Source organism: Panulirus ornatus, chromosome 35 (genome assembly GCF_036320965.1).
Source record: "Panulirus ornatus isolate Po-2019 chromosome 35, ASM3632096v1, whole genome shotgun sequence".
In the NCBI taxonomy this organism is placed as follows: Eukaryota; Metazoa; Arthropoda; class Malacostraca; order Decapoda; family Palinuridae; genus Panulirus; species Panulirus ornatus.
In genome coordinates this window covers 2734516-2749786 of record NC_092258.1, presented here as the reverse complement: position 1 = coordinate 2749786, position 15271 = coordinate 2734516, and the positions used below count along the sequence as shown (strand labels likewise).

The 15271-nt window shown below is 42.8% G+C and overlaps 1 protein-coding gene across 6 annotated transcripts in view; it reads right to left on the bottom strand.

Annotated features, from left to right (window-relative positions):
- The window catches only part of LOC139760081 (uncharacterized), a 136686-nt gene extending 122666 nt beyond the window's left edge, over nt 1-14020 (bottom strand). For 4 of the 6 annotated variants that reach the window (XM_071682884.1, XM_071682885.1, XM_071682882.1 and 1 more), the window contains exon 1: nt 8830-9174. The gene's annotated coding sequence lies outside the window, so the exon portion shown is untranslated. Of the gene's footprint in view, nt 1-8829; nt 9263-13540 lie in introns of those variants that run through there. The other 2 variants (XR_011715230.1, XM_071682888.1) reach the window with 2 other exon arrangements.
- Between the last annotated feature and the right edge of the window lie 1251 nt (nt 14021-15271).

Genomic DNA, 15271 nt, shown 5'->3' with positions numbered 1-15271 from the left:
GAGGGCTTGAAATAGTGAAGATGGATTAACAAAACTCGCAAAGAGATACGAAAAACCAAGATGAAGTGAAGTGTCTGTGATGAAGGAGAGAAGTGCGTGTAGTGAAGATGATAAACGCACTTAGAGAAGGAGACAAGTGCATGCAATGAAGACGACGAGCGTCTACGACTCGCTTTATGGAAAATATGAGATCGTTTCAGCAGAAGTTACTAAAGGATGGTAATCCCAAATTTGTACCGTTGCTCTACTGCCTTAGACACGCCGTCTCACCCGTGCTCTGTACTCAGCAATAAAATCTTACAAATGAAGTGTGTTGAATGATTTGACTACTAACAATAGCTATTGTCTTCATTCTAAGTCTATGGTGAGTGTGTTAGACTGTCAGACGCCGTTCATCCTGTTTTGGAGGTACAAGAGGAACGAGTCTTCATCATCCTGCAGGAGAAGGAAATGGAAGTGTGTGGCTGATGTCCACTTTAGTACATGAATGTGTCGAGACTTGAATCTGACTGAAGTCGCGCACAGTTAGATTTTTTACCACGGTGTAAAAGGGGAAAAAAAAAAGATAAGAACAGCAGAAAGGAGTAAGGAGTGGAATCAAGAGAAATGTGTATGATCGGAGAAAAAAATATATAATCTTACAGAATTACCCAAAACTATAAGCACCTAATGCAACAAAAACACTTATAAGAACATCGAACAAATAAAGACGTCACACAAATTCATAACTCAAAAACAAAAACCACAAACATACTGCACAAAAATCGTAACAGACAAACACAACTCACAAACATACACAACACGCAAACATCACAAAACTACTTTAGAACGGATCACAGATGCACAAATAAAAAACTCATGAGGCGAACAAACACCTCACAAATATCCAAACAAGTAATCTAACAAACACAATACAAAAATAAGCCATACACCGTTAAAAACAAAATATAAAAAGATAACATAAAAGCACTAAAAAAAATGTAAATAACACATCTAAAACCTAATGCACAATTTACAAATATCAAATTAACTGATTCAGAAAACACAATCAGCATCTTTATTTTCTTCAATGAATTCATCTTGTACAGGACATTTCTATCACATTCAACCAAACCATATATGAATCATGATGGACTGGTACATCTTCGAGGGAAATAAGAATATACACGATGGACACTGGATCAAGAAGCAAACGTATATTAGAGTCTGCCAAGACGGGATGTAAACTCACTGGATTACGTGGATTACGTATACCGCAATATACCTCTGGTCCACCTGCAGCCTGGTGAGTGGACGTGGGAGGGAAGGAGGGGGGGGGGGGGGATGGACATGTGGAACAGCGCCGGTGGAAGTTGATGGGAGATAAATCAAGGATGGCCACTAAAAAAGAAGGAAGTTGGGCAATAAACACGGGCTGGGAGACGCCACCGGTATACACACTGTCCATACCGTCATCCTCTTACCGTCTACCACTATACGCTGTCTATACTGTCATCCTCTTACCGTCTATCTCTATACGCTGTCTATAACGTCATCCTCCTGTCTACCACTATACGCTATCTATACCGTCATCCTCCTGTCTACTTCTATACGCTGTCTATACCGTCATCCTCCAGTCTACCACTATACGCTGCCCATACCGTCATCCTCCTGTCTACCTTTCCTTGTCTTTTGTCTTCATTCTGTCTGTAATTATTGTGGTCAATGCTTCATTGTCTTGCAAAATTCTCTTCCACCTCTTTCTGTTCTATTATGATTGTTATTATTATTGTTATTAATATTATTCTTATTTCATCTGAATCATTATTATCATCATCATTGTTGATGTTATCATTATTGTTATTATTACCATTATTATTAGTAGTAATATTATGATTACTATTAATAATCACTGTTTAGTATTGTTACTGATCATTTTCCGGACATATGGAAAGGATGAGTGAAGACAGACGGAACACGAAGCTAGTGGAGCAAGGCAGAGGGCGAGACTTGAGGACGAGAAGGAAGGGTGGAATGAAGGATGGAGGGAAGTATGGAGGGAAGGATGGAGAGAAGGATGGAGTGAGGAGGCTCTTGGGTACTAAGGTTGGAGTACGCAAGTGGGTGTGAGGCTTGCATGGGATAGAACGACCTGTGGAGCAATGGTATGCAGGGAGTGACGTGCTTACAGTGGAATGCCACGAAAAGGTGTTTGGGGCTTCTCTGCGGCGAAGGGGCTTTGGTTTTGGAGAATCATACATTAAAGGCAGACATTAGATGAGTCAGTGAGGTGTTTGTTCGTCTGTTCCTGACACTACCTCGCTATGGAGGGATATTGTAAAAGAAGCTATCATTATTAATGTAATTAGAATTTCTCATGAAAATGGGTGACAGCGTTGTTGACGGATCACTTAGGATCGTAACTGGATGTTTAGCTCAAGGCGAGGTGCTTGAGGACTGGCGAGACGCTTGTATGTTGCCACTGTATAAGGCAAAGGAAACATAAGTGAATGTTGGAATTACAGAGGAATAAATGTGTTGAGTACACGTGATACGTCCTGTGAGGAGTGGTGAGTTGAGTGAGAGGGTAATGACACTCACATTGCAACAGACTGGTGAGGAACAGTGTGAGTAAAGGAGTAGTATACTATGTGTAGACCATGAGAAATATTCAGAGGAATATATGTGGATCTGGAAAAGGGATATCACAGGGATAATAGAATTGCTTCGTGGAAGATGCTACGTGGAAAAAAACGAACAAATATGAAAAATCAGAAAGATTTATCATTATCCGCTTCAGCGAGAAAGACAGCGTCAGGAACAAATAAACAATGGCTTCATTTGTACAAATCTAATCTCTAGCTGTCATTTATAACGTAACTACAAAAGTCTACAACCCGCAAACAAACCACAAAAACTACTCACTGTTCTATCATTACTTCTTCACATACTATTGTTTCAGATCAACGGCAGCACGTCGCTCCCCGTATTCTACATCTACTCAATTCATTCTATCCCATGCACAGGTCCCGCCCTCCTGAATGTTTTGGCCTTGATAATCGAAAGCCTCCTTCACTCCATCCTTCCATGGAACCAATAAAGAAAACGTACCAAAAAAATAGACAAGGCCAGTACAAAAAAAAAAAAAAAAGAATCAAAATGAACAAGAAACGAGCTTAATAAAGGCACCATCATACAAAATATTAATGCAAAGAACGGGACTAATTAAAAAAAGAAAACGGAACAAAAAAACTAATTTAGAACTGGGTCCGATGAAGAAACAGAGTTAATTAATAGAGCGGAAATGATTTTGGATAACAGCACCCACTCGAAAACAAGATCCAACACAATTAATATATACAATATTAAGAAAGGGAACCAACACAGAAATGGGAATTGATACATATTCAAAACCAAAATATGAAACGGAACAATATCACAAAAACGAAAACCAATATGAAAAAGGATGAAAACGAAACCAGTGAAGAAAGAAAAAAGGGAATTAGTCTAAGAATACAAGACCCAGTTTGAAGAAGAACACAACGAGACACGGAAGCAGCATACACACTCAGACGACAGAAGAGTCCCAGCATGTGGAGACGGGGAGCAGAGATCTGAGCGGCCTGGGTTGCTAATAATAAGAGGGAGGGTTGGGCTGCTAAAGCAGCAGCAGCAGCAGGAGGAGCAGCAGCAGCAGCGTCGGCACTGATTACATCGCGGTGTGGAGGGATAAATCACTTTAGTTCATGGCCGCGAGCGACCTGTGTGTGTGTGTGTGTGTGTGTGTGTGTAAGCCGATTAGTGTGAAGAATCCATTCTAAGATGGGTAAGTATCGACCGTTGACAACGTCTCCTTCTGTGCAGTGTTATTATGGCTTCTTTCATGCTTCTTTCTTTCTCCTTCCTTCTTCTGCTTCTATTCTCGTGTTTCACTAATTCCTTCTTCTTCTTCTCTTCCTCCTCCTCCTCCTCCCGGGGACCTAAAGGTTTCCTCTTCTACTTCAACCTCAGCCTTCACATCTCTCATCCACCGTGTCAAACCCCCACAACCCCAGACGTTTCATTACCTTCTCCACAGACCAACCCTCTCCTCCCATACCCCCTATCCACTCAATGAAGGCTCCATCACAGTGCCTAGCCCCCTCCCATTCTTCATCTCTTACAAATGATCAAACCTCAGTAAAATTATCAGTCACTATCTCGACAGTGTTCTAATCATTTCAACTACTTCCTGAATGATTCTGATTCGTCAGCAGACTGACATCATCATCATCATCATCGTCGTCTTCGCCCTTCACAGGCGAACAGACGGAATACACCATAGTGGCGAAGTGCTCTGTTGACCATCACTACTAAAGCAACCATTGCAGTCAGAAAGCAATAGTCAAAAACTTATATATATATATATATATATATATATATATATATATATATATATATATATATATATAAACTAACCCTCGGCGTCTTCATTGCCACCTACCGAACAACGAAGTCATTACAGAGGGTAGGGAGCCATGATGGTATAGAGTCTGTCCCCGTGTGTCTCACACACACACACACACACACACACACCAGGAACTGGACTACTGACGTGCTGATGACAGCCACTTGTACGGCTTGACTCCCTCTCTGATACGAAGAGCAACAAACAATTAAAAAAGTGATAAACATTTACTAGATAGGAACAGAAGTGACCACTGAATTATCACTTACAAAAACAAAAGCCAATGCCAAAGCCACAACCAGTGAGTGACTGGTGATTGAAAATAGATGCGACGAGAAGTGAGTGAACAATTACAAAAATAGATAAATGTCTATCACTGAACGACCACTAGGAATGAAAGTGATCGATAAAGTTAAACCGAATTGAGTCCATTAACATACAAAAAGACCTAACAAAAACAACAACAGTGGTCCGTCATTCAAACCACAACGAACATACTTTCTTATCAGAATTAGAAGCTGAAACAAAAGTGAAAAACAAAAATAGCCCTAAGACAAGTTTCAAATAAAACTAAATTAGTGATCACAGAAACAGTTCCCACTTCATAACTTCATAACCGAACGACCAAACACAACAAGTGTTGCCACAGCAGGTAGTACGAAGGACAGCTAACATATAACAACTGATACCACACGAAGGAACAGGCCAAGCAACAAAAGCAAACAACAACAAATGCCAAACAAATAGCCATTAAAAGACACTGCTTTAGAGAAGCAAACAATAACAATAATAACAGCCTCAAACTACAATTTCAGACCAGATCACTAACGAGCAGCAACTACTGATAAACAGACCATTAAAACAGAAGCAACCATTACCGAGACCAGTGTCCAATAACAACAGCAAACTTGGCTAGGATGTGGCATTGCGGTATGGCTTCCCTGGCCTTCATACGTTGGTTCATATAATGTATTATAAGTTCTTCCCTTGACCGACTTCTGCACACAGTCAACCATGCATGATAGTTTTATAATTAATTCAGTATATATATATATATATATATATATATATATATATATATATATATATATATATATATATATATACAAAAGCCATATCTGTCATTCTTCCTTCGATGTCTATATCAGCTTAACCCTTTCAGTAAGAAGGTACGACCCTTAACAAGGACGATATATGATGACCTAGCCTTCGACTCTACCATTGTTGTCAAGGGGTTACTTATCATTAATCTTAATTCTAACTACATTAAGTAAATCATCTGTATATATCTGTTCTTATTCTCTTCCTCTACTGACCTACAAAACCACAGCTTCGAATCCAGATAACAGGATTAATGCAATAGCCCCATCATATATATATATATATATATATATATATATATATATATATATATATATATATATATATATATATGATCTTCCCAGACATGCTGGCGTATATTGCATATGTTCTATAACTATTTTCCTCTCCCAGTAGCCGTTCCGTAACGTGTATCTACAGAGATGAGGAATGTTACATCTGAGCGGACGAGCGGAGTTTGAGTATTGTTGTATTGTGGAATTATAAACCTGAGGGAAAATACGAAGGTTTGAGGATTATAGACATAAGGTCATCCCAGGTGAGGCATTATATTCCAACAATAATGAGGTGAAGCCATGTCAGAGATGGGAGCATACTAAGAGCATTATAATAGAGACTTATATAAATGCAAGAGCATAATGAAGTTACTTTTATAAAGTTTCTACCATTATGTGGCCTTTGTATGGCCTGTACCCTTACAAATGTTTGTCCGTTGTGATAGTGACCATAATAATGGATGATGCTATTGTAAGGGTCCCTTATAAAGGTGAGGCTACTAATAGTATGACATCATGAAAAAGTGACTCTATTGATATTAGTCTCTTTTATGTATTACCATTATAACTGTTAGAGTATTTCAAGAGACAATTATAAAGGTGAGAGACCTTTACTAAGGTGATATCAGTATAAAGGTTAGGTTAATATGACCGTGGGACTATCATTAACTTGTAAAGGCGAGATCACTATCATTATAAGGGTACAGTCATTATAATGGAGAACCTGTATAAAGATGAAGCTACTTTGTTATGAGGAACCTTTATATGTGCGAGACCAATATGTGAAACCTTTATAAAGGTGACGCCAATATGATAAGGGGACCTTTAAAAAGGTCCTACCAATACAATAATGGCCCCTTTATAAAGGTGACGCCAATATGATAAGGGGACCTTTAAAAAGGTCCTACCAATACAATAATGGCCCCTTTATAAAGGTGACGCCAATATAATAAAGTGACCTTATGAAGGCGAGGTTGGGGTCATTATAGACATGAAACTGATCGAAGACTAAAATCTTTATAAGGGTTAAACCCACTTATAAAGGCGTTGAGCATTATGGTCCAGGGAAGGTCATTAAAAGAAGGATGGACATCATCGTGGTGATGCCCTTATAAAGGGTGAGGGGCCATTAAAAGGGTGACAACATGATGGAGACCCACCCGCTCCCCATGTTGGTTCCATCGTTCTAGATTGCTCGTTTGGGTACACTAAACTGCTCGTATGAGCAGTACAAACTGCTAGTATGACTATCCTATATCGCTCGTCCGCGTGGGTTATTAAAAACTGCATCAGAGGCCATTCCCATCAGAAAACCTTGGACAATATATATATATATATATATATATATATATATATATATATATATATATATATATATATATATATATATATATATGTGTGTGTGTGTACTGTACGGATGTTTGCAAGATAAACTTTATAAAATATCGATATAGATAAAGTAATCGTGATCTTGAGTCACTCGAATTATAGGGGTATTTTCATATTGTTCTGGCGCGTTTCTTGGAATATCGTCTTATGCAGAGAGAGGGAGGAGAGATTTACAATTTTTTCCGGACGTTACAAGGGCACGATGGTGTTACGGTGTTACACCAAGGTGTTACGATGCATTACGAGGTGTTCCATTGTGTCAAGATGAGACTGCCAAGATGTTGTGATTTTAGGACTCCGTCAAAGGTGTTGTTGCGTGTTATAATGCCACTGTCAAGGGTCTTATGGAGTGTTACGCTGTCAAAGGTGTCACGATGAGTATCAAGGATCAAATCAAAGCGTTACGTTGTTATAACGACAAACGTTAGGGTGTGAAACGTTACGAACTGTATCGGGAGTGTTATGAGATGCAACATGACAAACACATTGTCTAAGAGACACTCTCAAGTTGTTGCGGCGAAGAACACAGTCAATTGATTTAGAAGACTGTCAAAAGGTAAAGAATACATTGACAGGATTCTGTGAAGGATGACAAGATGTTTGTGTCGTCTACTGACGGTGTCAAGGAAATTATCAAGTCTCTCAAGATGCTACAGAGAATGGAGTTACTGTCACTATTTATGTGAGACTGTCTGGGTGACTGTCAATTGACTGTCATGGACTGGCAATACGTGACAGACTTAACTTTCACGTGTTAAAAGATGCGAGTGTTGTGTTGCAGCGACAGTGACACAGAAATGATACGGACGTCCGCGTGTTACAAAGTTTGACAGACTCTATAATGAGCTTACAGTGACTGTCAAGGTGTTACAGTATGTAGGGGAGATACTGTCATCTTCTAACGCCGCGTTACGAAGACGCATTATGTATTTTCAAGGAAAGCATCACACAGCTTTACCAATGTTTCTTTAGACGTTACGTTCTTCCATGCGTAGGCTGACGAAATGTCATGTGCTGAACGTTCTACCATGCCACCTCGGTGTGACTGACCGCCTATGGGAGAGAGAGGTCACCACATGAGTGTGACAGGCCACGCACGAATGTTACGGGCCACCCATGAACGTGACAGGCCACCGATGGGTATGGGAGGCCGATCGTAGCTATGAAAATCCGCCCATGCGTGTGACAGCCCGCCCATCAGTGTGACAGGCCACCCATGGATGTGACAGGGCGCCCCTGGGTGTAATAAACCACCCAGTGGGTGGTGCAAGTCATGTAAATGGGTGGGAATGATTCACAAGTTGGCTACATCTCTCTCACACTGACACCACACAGAACACGTTGCTTATGAATGAGGTAGCCACGCCGCCCACCGTGGGCAAGACACACACACACACACACACACACGCACCCACCCACACCGCCTAGCAGAACGCCCATCAGGACGCCGTAAGCTGGATATGGTTGCTGTGGGTGGTGATGATAGTAGTAGCTGCAGTTGTGTATGAGGGCGCCCCTGTCTGGGAGCCCCTGTAGTCACTAGGGTACAGTAAGAGATTCACCTTCAGCCAAGGCCAGGTGGAAGGCAGCTTGAGGGGGACGGGGGAGGCGTGGCGGCCGTATAGCTCCTGTACTCACCATTCACCGTTACAGTCCCGGCGTGTCGTATGACCTGCAGCAGTAGGCAGCAACTCGCAGGGCCGTGTGTAATGTGTGTGTGATTGTGTCTCTCCTGCAGAAGTGGGCGTAGGGGAGAGACAGACAGACTACTGCAGCAGCGGCGGCGGCAGCAGTAGCAGCAGCACAGCAGCAGGCTGGCAGACGCGCGCGAGGCTCGTGCAGCGAGAGATAAAGAGAGAAAGAGAGAGATAGAGGGAGAGAGAGAGAGGGGGCGCAAGCGACCGACCAGTGGGGTTGGAGCGCGCGCGAGCAAGACTCCGCACACCAGGGCCGCTGGAAGACGTCTGGCTGGCGACTCGTCCCTCTCGCGCTCCTCCTCCTCCCTCCTCCTACCCTTGCCCGTACACCACGCACACACGTACGTACACACACAAACAACACATACACACACACGCACACACACACACACACACACACACACACACATACACGCACGCACGCACGCACACACACACACACACACACACACACACACACACACACACATCACCGCGTGCCCGCCCCGTAACTTCTTTAGCTCAGGTGTTGGGGAGCAGCACATGCATGTGTGCGTCCCTCCGTGTCATCATTACCCATCTGTGCTGTGCGGGGACGGAGCTCTACACTCGTGAGACCCCATCACCTCAGCAGTCTATGCTCATTTGTTATCCTCTGATCCTGGTTCACAGTACTCTATATATTCATTTCTCTTCCCTTGAAGTTTGCATCGACCCATCCTCTATTTCTTGCCTTGGCCTACTTTTTTGGATCTGGCCACAAATGAGTGTTCATGATGCCTTCCGATGTGTGAACACACTTCTGATTTAGGAATCAGATAAGAAAGATATTGCCTAGCTTGGCTATATGTGCTAGATAATAGACTTGCCAAGCCTGGACTGACTAAAATTAAAAAGCTTACGCAATTACCTGCTCCCCTCACTAATGATACTTCAAAAAAAATATATATATATACAGTGACTCACTATAAGGTATAGTGCCCCATATGCTTCTCTTAACCCGAAGCTATTGGTGTCTTACTTCCTGCAACACGATGGAACAAAACTACCGACTGAATACCAATATCTGATGACCTGCAAAACATCAGTACAAGATTATCTGCAACAATGGAGAGTGAACACGACGGAACAGTCTTCGAGCACGACAGTACAAACCTTCAATACAACAAGACGCGAGATCTCGGAACGACGAAACGACCCACAAGTGCAACGCGACGACCCTTAAGCGAGACGGTACAACTTTTGAGTGCGCCAATACGACCCGTGAATAAGATGGATTTCCATAATAACATTAAGCTAAGTACTCTTGCCTCATTCCACCGGGTCTCTGATGATTCGAATCATAGCTAGACACAGATCTTTCGACGATGTGATCCTTGATAGACAAAAGTCTACGGGATTGAACATCCCAGCTCTGTAGGGAGAGCTTCACCATCCTGGGTTGAGCACGTCCATGTTCACTTGACGGCGCCCCATATTCCAGGAGGAGGAAGAGACCGACACTCTGAGAGCAAGATGACCACTTGGCACCAGCTGTCTGGACTACTGCTCAGATGGTGTCATATTAATACCACCTGAGCCACGCTCACAGATGGCTCATTCCCAAGTCAATGAAAACACCTCCAGTTCTTACTAGCCGTTGGAGAACCACCCTACTCCTGGTATTTCCTTGGCATCAGCCCGAGGTGATGCGTCATACCATAGGCTATGGAATCTGCGTTTCTTGCTCTCATTGTGCGTCTTTACATAACGCAGGTATGGGAATACCTCGAGTTCATTCTCTGATCATGTCATTTACAATTTCTGGGCTCAGTGAACCTTCTTAATGCATTTCCTAGAGTGGATGACTTGCATGCTGTGCATAGCGTAAATGCGCCACCTGACTGGATGAATGAAACTCATTGCTTGAGTGTGCTCTTTGTTTGCATAACTTCAGCGTATCAGCTGAGTGCTTCACCCGAGTCCACCATCACTTGCTTCAACGACTTGGATACATTCCCTGACCTTCTCTTCTCAGTGCTTCACTTGAGTTTTTTTTTTTTTTTACAAAAAAGAAGAAGGCAACCAAACGCAGGTGGACTTAAGAGAGAAAAAAAATGGACGTATCACTGGATGTGTGTGGGCTTGCACCGTTCAACACCAACGTTATACGCTGACCGGACGAGAAAATCTTGACGCTGATTGGATGAAGCCCCAAATAGATACCGTATTGGTTCCATCAAGAACCATCAGCTCCTCCAGCAAACCACACTGGTTAAGGTTGTACAACATCAGATGTAGAAGCCTAGCTTGAGACACCGTAATTCAACTGTGATACAAACATACGAAACGAAACGTAATGTTTGTGTGTATGAAAGCCAGTCATAATCTACTGTGTCTCCCCCGCTGTAACAGGCATAGTTGGAAAATGTTGTGTCGTCAATAAGAATGCTGATCCTGTCTATGCCAATATGATTATCTTTTCACTAATATTCTCTTCAACATAGTACCTCCTTAAGTTATGGTTGTAGTTATAATTAAAACTGGAGCAAAAACACACCTATGAAATGTTGTCTGTATGTCTGACATACACAACTCACATAACTCGACGAATGTTCGACCCACTACAGTTGTAAAAATACCGATCCCTGCCACCCTCACTGCTCAAGTGACTCAAGAGCGTTGAGTCCAGCTGGCCTGTGTAACCATGGCTCGCTCGCTCATCAAAATCTGATAATCTCAGTAGCTGAGCCGACACCCCTGACTTTACCATACGTATGTTACATGTCCACGAAACTCCTACAGACCAGTTCAGCAAGAACGATCGCCCGTCATTAGCTGTACTGCCAGACTGTTTAAACGAACCCCTCCAGTACCACCCATGTAATTAAGACGTAAAAAAATCATTTAGGTGATAAGTATATGATAAGTAATAGTGATAAGTATATGTATAAACATAGCAGTACGGGAGCCGGGCAACTGCACCGTGGACGCCAAGTGGCTCCCAACCTACAAGAAGGAATTCGCCGGAGGTAGAGGTCCAGTGGTCGGGGATTTCGTCATGTCATCATCGAACATGTTGACTACTACCACCAACCAACCTCTCCCGAGACGCCTTAGAGACAGACGACTGTTGGGTGGGTGTTTGGATATGCTGTTTGGTTATAGCATCTTCTCAACCGCATACTTGGGTTTTGCTGTGAATTATTAATCATCCAGCTTTATCAAAAGCTCCAATACTGCATGTATAGATGTTTGAATTTTTTGATTCACTGTGAAGACTAAGAGCCATATTCTCTGAATATTTCGTAAAGATGTGGTTGTCAAAGGATAAGAGACAGAGCGGTGGAGTGTATAAATAGATAAGGATCAAGGACTCCGTCCATACTGCAATGGAGGTGACGAGAAGGAGAAGAATTCTTGTCAGTCCCATGAACATTTTTGGGCAAAGTGGAGCTCTGGTGGAAGGCCGCTCATAACAAACCCACGCAAGACTTCGCCAACATAGGGCGTCCGATGTGGTTCATGTGGAACCTAACCTAACCTAGCCAAACTCCCATCTTGTAATCGAGGTCAGTACGAGAATCTTGACAACCTTTCAATTCTCGCCTGTCACGTCCAGTCACAGTGAATGCTATATCTCGTGGGTCGTCCTCCAGCGTGATGCTGTGAAGCGATTACGAAAACACGAAAGTGGTGCAAATGTCACCACACTTCCTGAGAACTCTTCCAACCGCCTCGTGCACCACAGCTTACAGGACGGGGCGACGGACGGGGAACGTGACGTGACGCCGTGTTACAGCTACGCGAAGACAGACTCGCGTTCATGTTATATTTACCAATGCTTCAATTCCTGTAGTAACTTTCAGTCGGAAAGCAAACGTGAAAACGTGGCCTAGTTTTTACAATCCTCGTCACGAGTTCTGTAGGTGTGAATGATTCGTGTATTATACGTAATACATTGAGAACGTCGTCTCTTGTAGTTAACGGAGCAAGCGTGAAAAATGATGAAAAATTACGGGTTTCTTTCTGGTCGCATGACAGATACCGGAGTGACGTAGGCTTCATCAGATTCGCTGCTAAACATACGAAATGTTCACACTAAGAAAATGGGTCTTAATTAGTTACAACACAATATGGCAACTTTCATGTAATATGAAATGTTGGTTATAAGTCTAACAAACAACTATAGGTTATGTAAGGACCGCTAGTTAACCTTACACGGCCCTCCGCTGCTTGGGGTAGTGAAGAGGTAACGGGGACAGGGGTGAAGGGAGGGTTGCGAGAGGGTAGGGGACAGGGAAGGGGAAGGCCATGCAGGGAGTGGTGAGCTGGGCGGAGGGAGGGAAAAGCCGTGCAGGAGCTGGGGTTAGGGGGGGGAGCGAGGGCAGTGCAGGTGTGGCTGGGGTGGACCGTGTAAGAGGTGGGGTCGGGAAAAGGGAAGGCAGTGTAGTGGGTTGGAGGCCGGAGAAATGGGGGTGCTCGTATTTGGGGAATAAGTCTTATAACCTACAACGTGTCGACGTGCACTACGTCTGGCTGCTAAAGCGCCGAAAATGACCGAAGCTTCGAAGCCCAAAATGATCAAAGCGCCAGAGTCTAAAATCATCGAAACTTCGAAGCTGAAAATCATCGAATCTTCGAAGCAAGGTTCAAGGGAGGCTGAAGAAACTAGCACAAAGTAATCAGCTCACCTGATCATAGTGGAACAAGCACTCGCCATGGTTGATCCATCTGTTCACCTCTTGGATCCATGACACTTCATTTTGTCTTGTACAAAGTGGTCATTGTTTCGTAAGGATCGATTGGGGATCTTACTCCTAATTTACTGTAAATTCGATTTCAAATACTCGACACTTTTTCTGTTGCGTTTTTGTAATATCATATTTGCAGTTCACCATCATTTCGAATAGGATTCTGTAGTGACACTGGTGAGTAGCACACACTTATCTGGCTTGTTAGAATTGGACACACAAAAAAATCCTGCCATAGTATACTCAACCTCATCGTTCAATGTCAACAATGTAGTGAACACTATACGTCTTAAGTCACTCTTTGAACCTAATACCACTCTTCTGCGTCACTGTCCACACGAAACAACACCACACCGCCATAACGATTGACATCAAAATCTGTATACAACCCACTCAGCACTGTCGAATGTTTACTGTTACCACCGAGCGATGCCATTCGTAGGCACACTGTAATATCCAACACAGTTTTTCTGTTACCATTGTATATATCAAAACTAATCGTTATCAGTCACTGTTTATATTGGATTATTAATCAACATCGCCCGAAATCACTATTCATGTAAAGGAATATCATCAGTTTTGAAGAATTATTTATTTGCACGGCAAGTAAGAATGAAGACTCATACTAAATGCACGGAAATGAAGTGCGCGTGTAAGATATGCCAGATACTCCCATATTTGCGACATCTGTTGAACAGAGTTAAAACTATGAGAGACAAGAATCATTATACGGACTTTCTTATATTCTAAGGTTTAGTTTCTCACTTTTTTGACATATGTATATCACATATGATACGCATCTTAAGGTGCATGAGCGAGACAATGTCTTGTCCTAATTTCTGAGTTTGTTATTCACTTCCTGTCTCTCACATTTCTTCGCTCACACTTTGTCATAATTGTTAGATGAAACCTTACTCTGATGGTCACACTGATAAATGTCATTTTTCCTGCTCAACATTTGCCTGATAAAGATTATGGGGAAAAAATAGTTTCTTATACATCAAAACTTCTTATTTTCTGAAAGACAGACACATTAAGGGTGAACACATACGAGGAAAGAGAGACACACACGAACACAAGGAGACAGAGATTAACACACACACACACACACACACACACACAAGGGATAATCTCATCACTGGAAGCTAACCTAGTGGGAGGGAGACGCCGAGCGACCCACTTGACACACAAGCATGAGGATGATTCTCATGAATCTCTGTGCTGTGGAGTGAACACGAGGTCTGTGCTGTGAACACGTGACGGTCTGTGCTGTGGAGTGAACACGTGGGCTGTGCTGTGAACACGTGACGGTCTGTGCTGTAGAGTGAACACGAGGTCTGTGCTGTGAACACGTGACGGTCTGTGCTGTGGAGTGAACACGTGGTCTGTGCTGTGAACACATGACGGTCTGTATGGTGGAGTGAACACGTGGTTTGTGCTGTGGAGTGGATACGTGGGGATACGCACCAAAGATCTGATGCCCTGCTCCTTTCCGTGAGCAGTGAGATGAGCAAAACACGAAAGACATTAGTAACAGAACCGCGCAAGAGGCGAGAACGATGTTAGTTAGGGTCAGTTGTGATACACACAAGTAACTCATTATTAGTTCATGTCGTCTCCTCTAGTTGGAGAGTCCTTGTGCTTTCTGTAGTACCAACCCCGTGTTCCCTT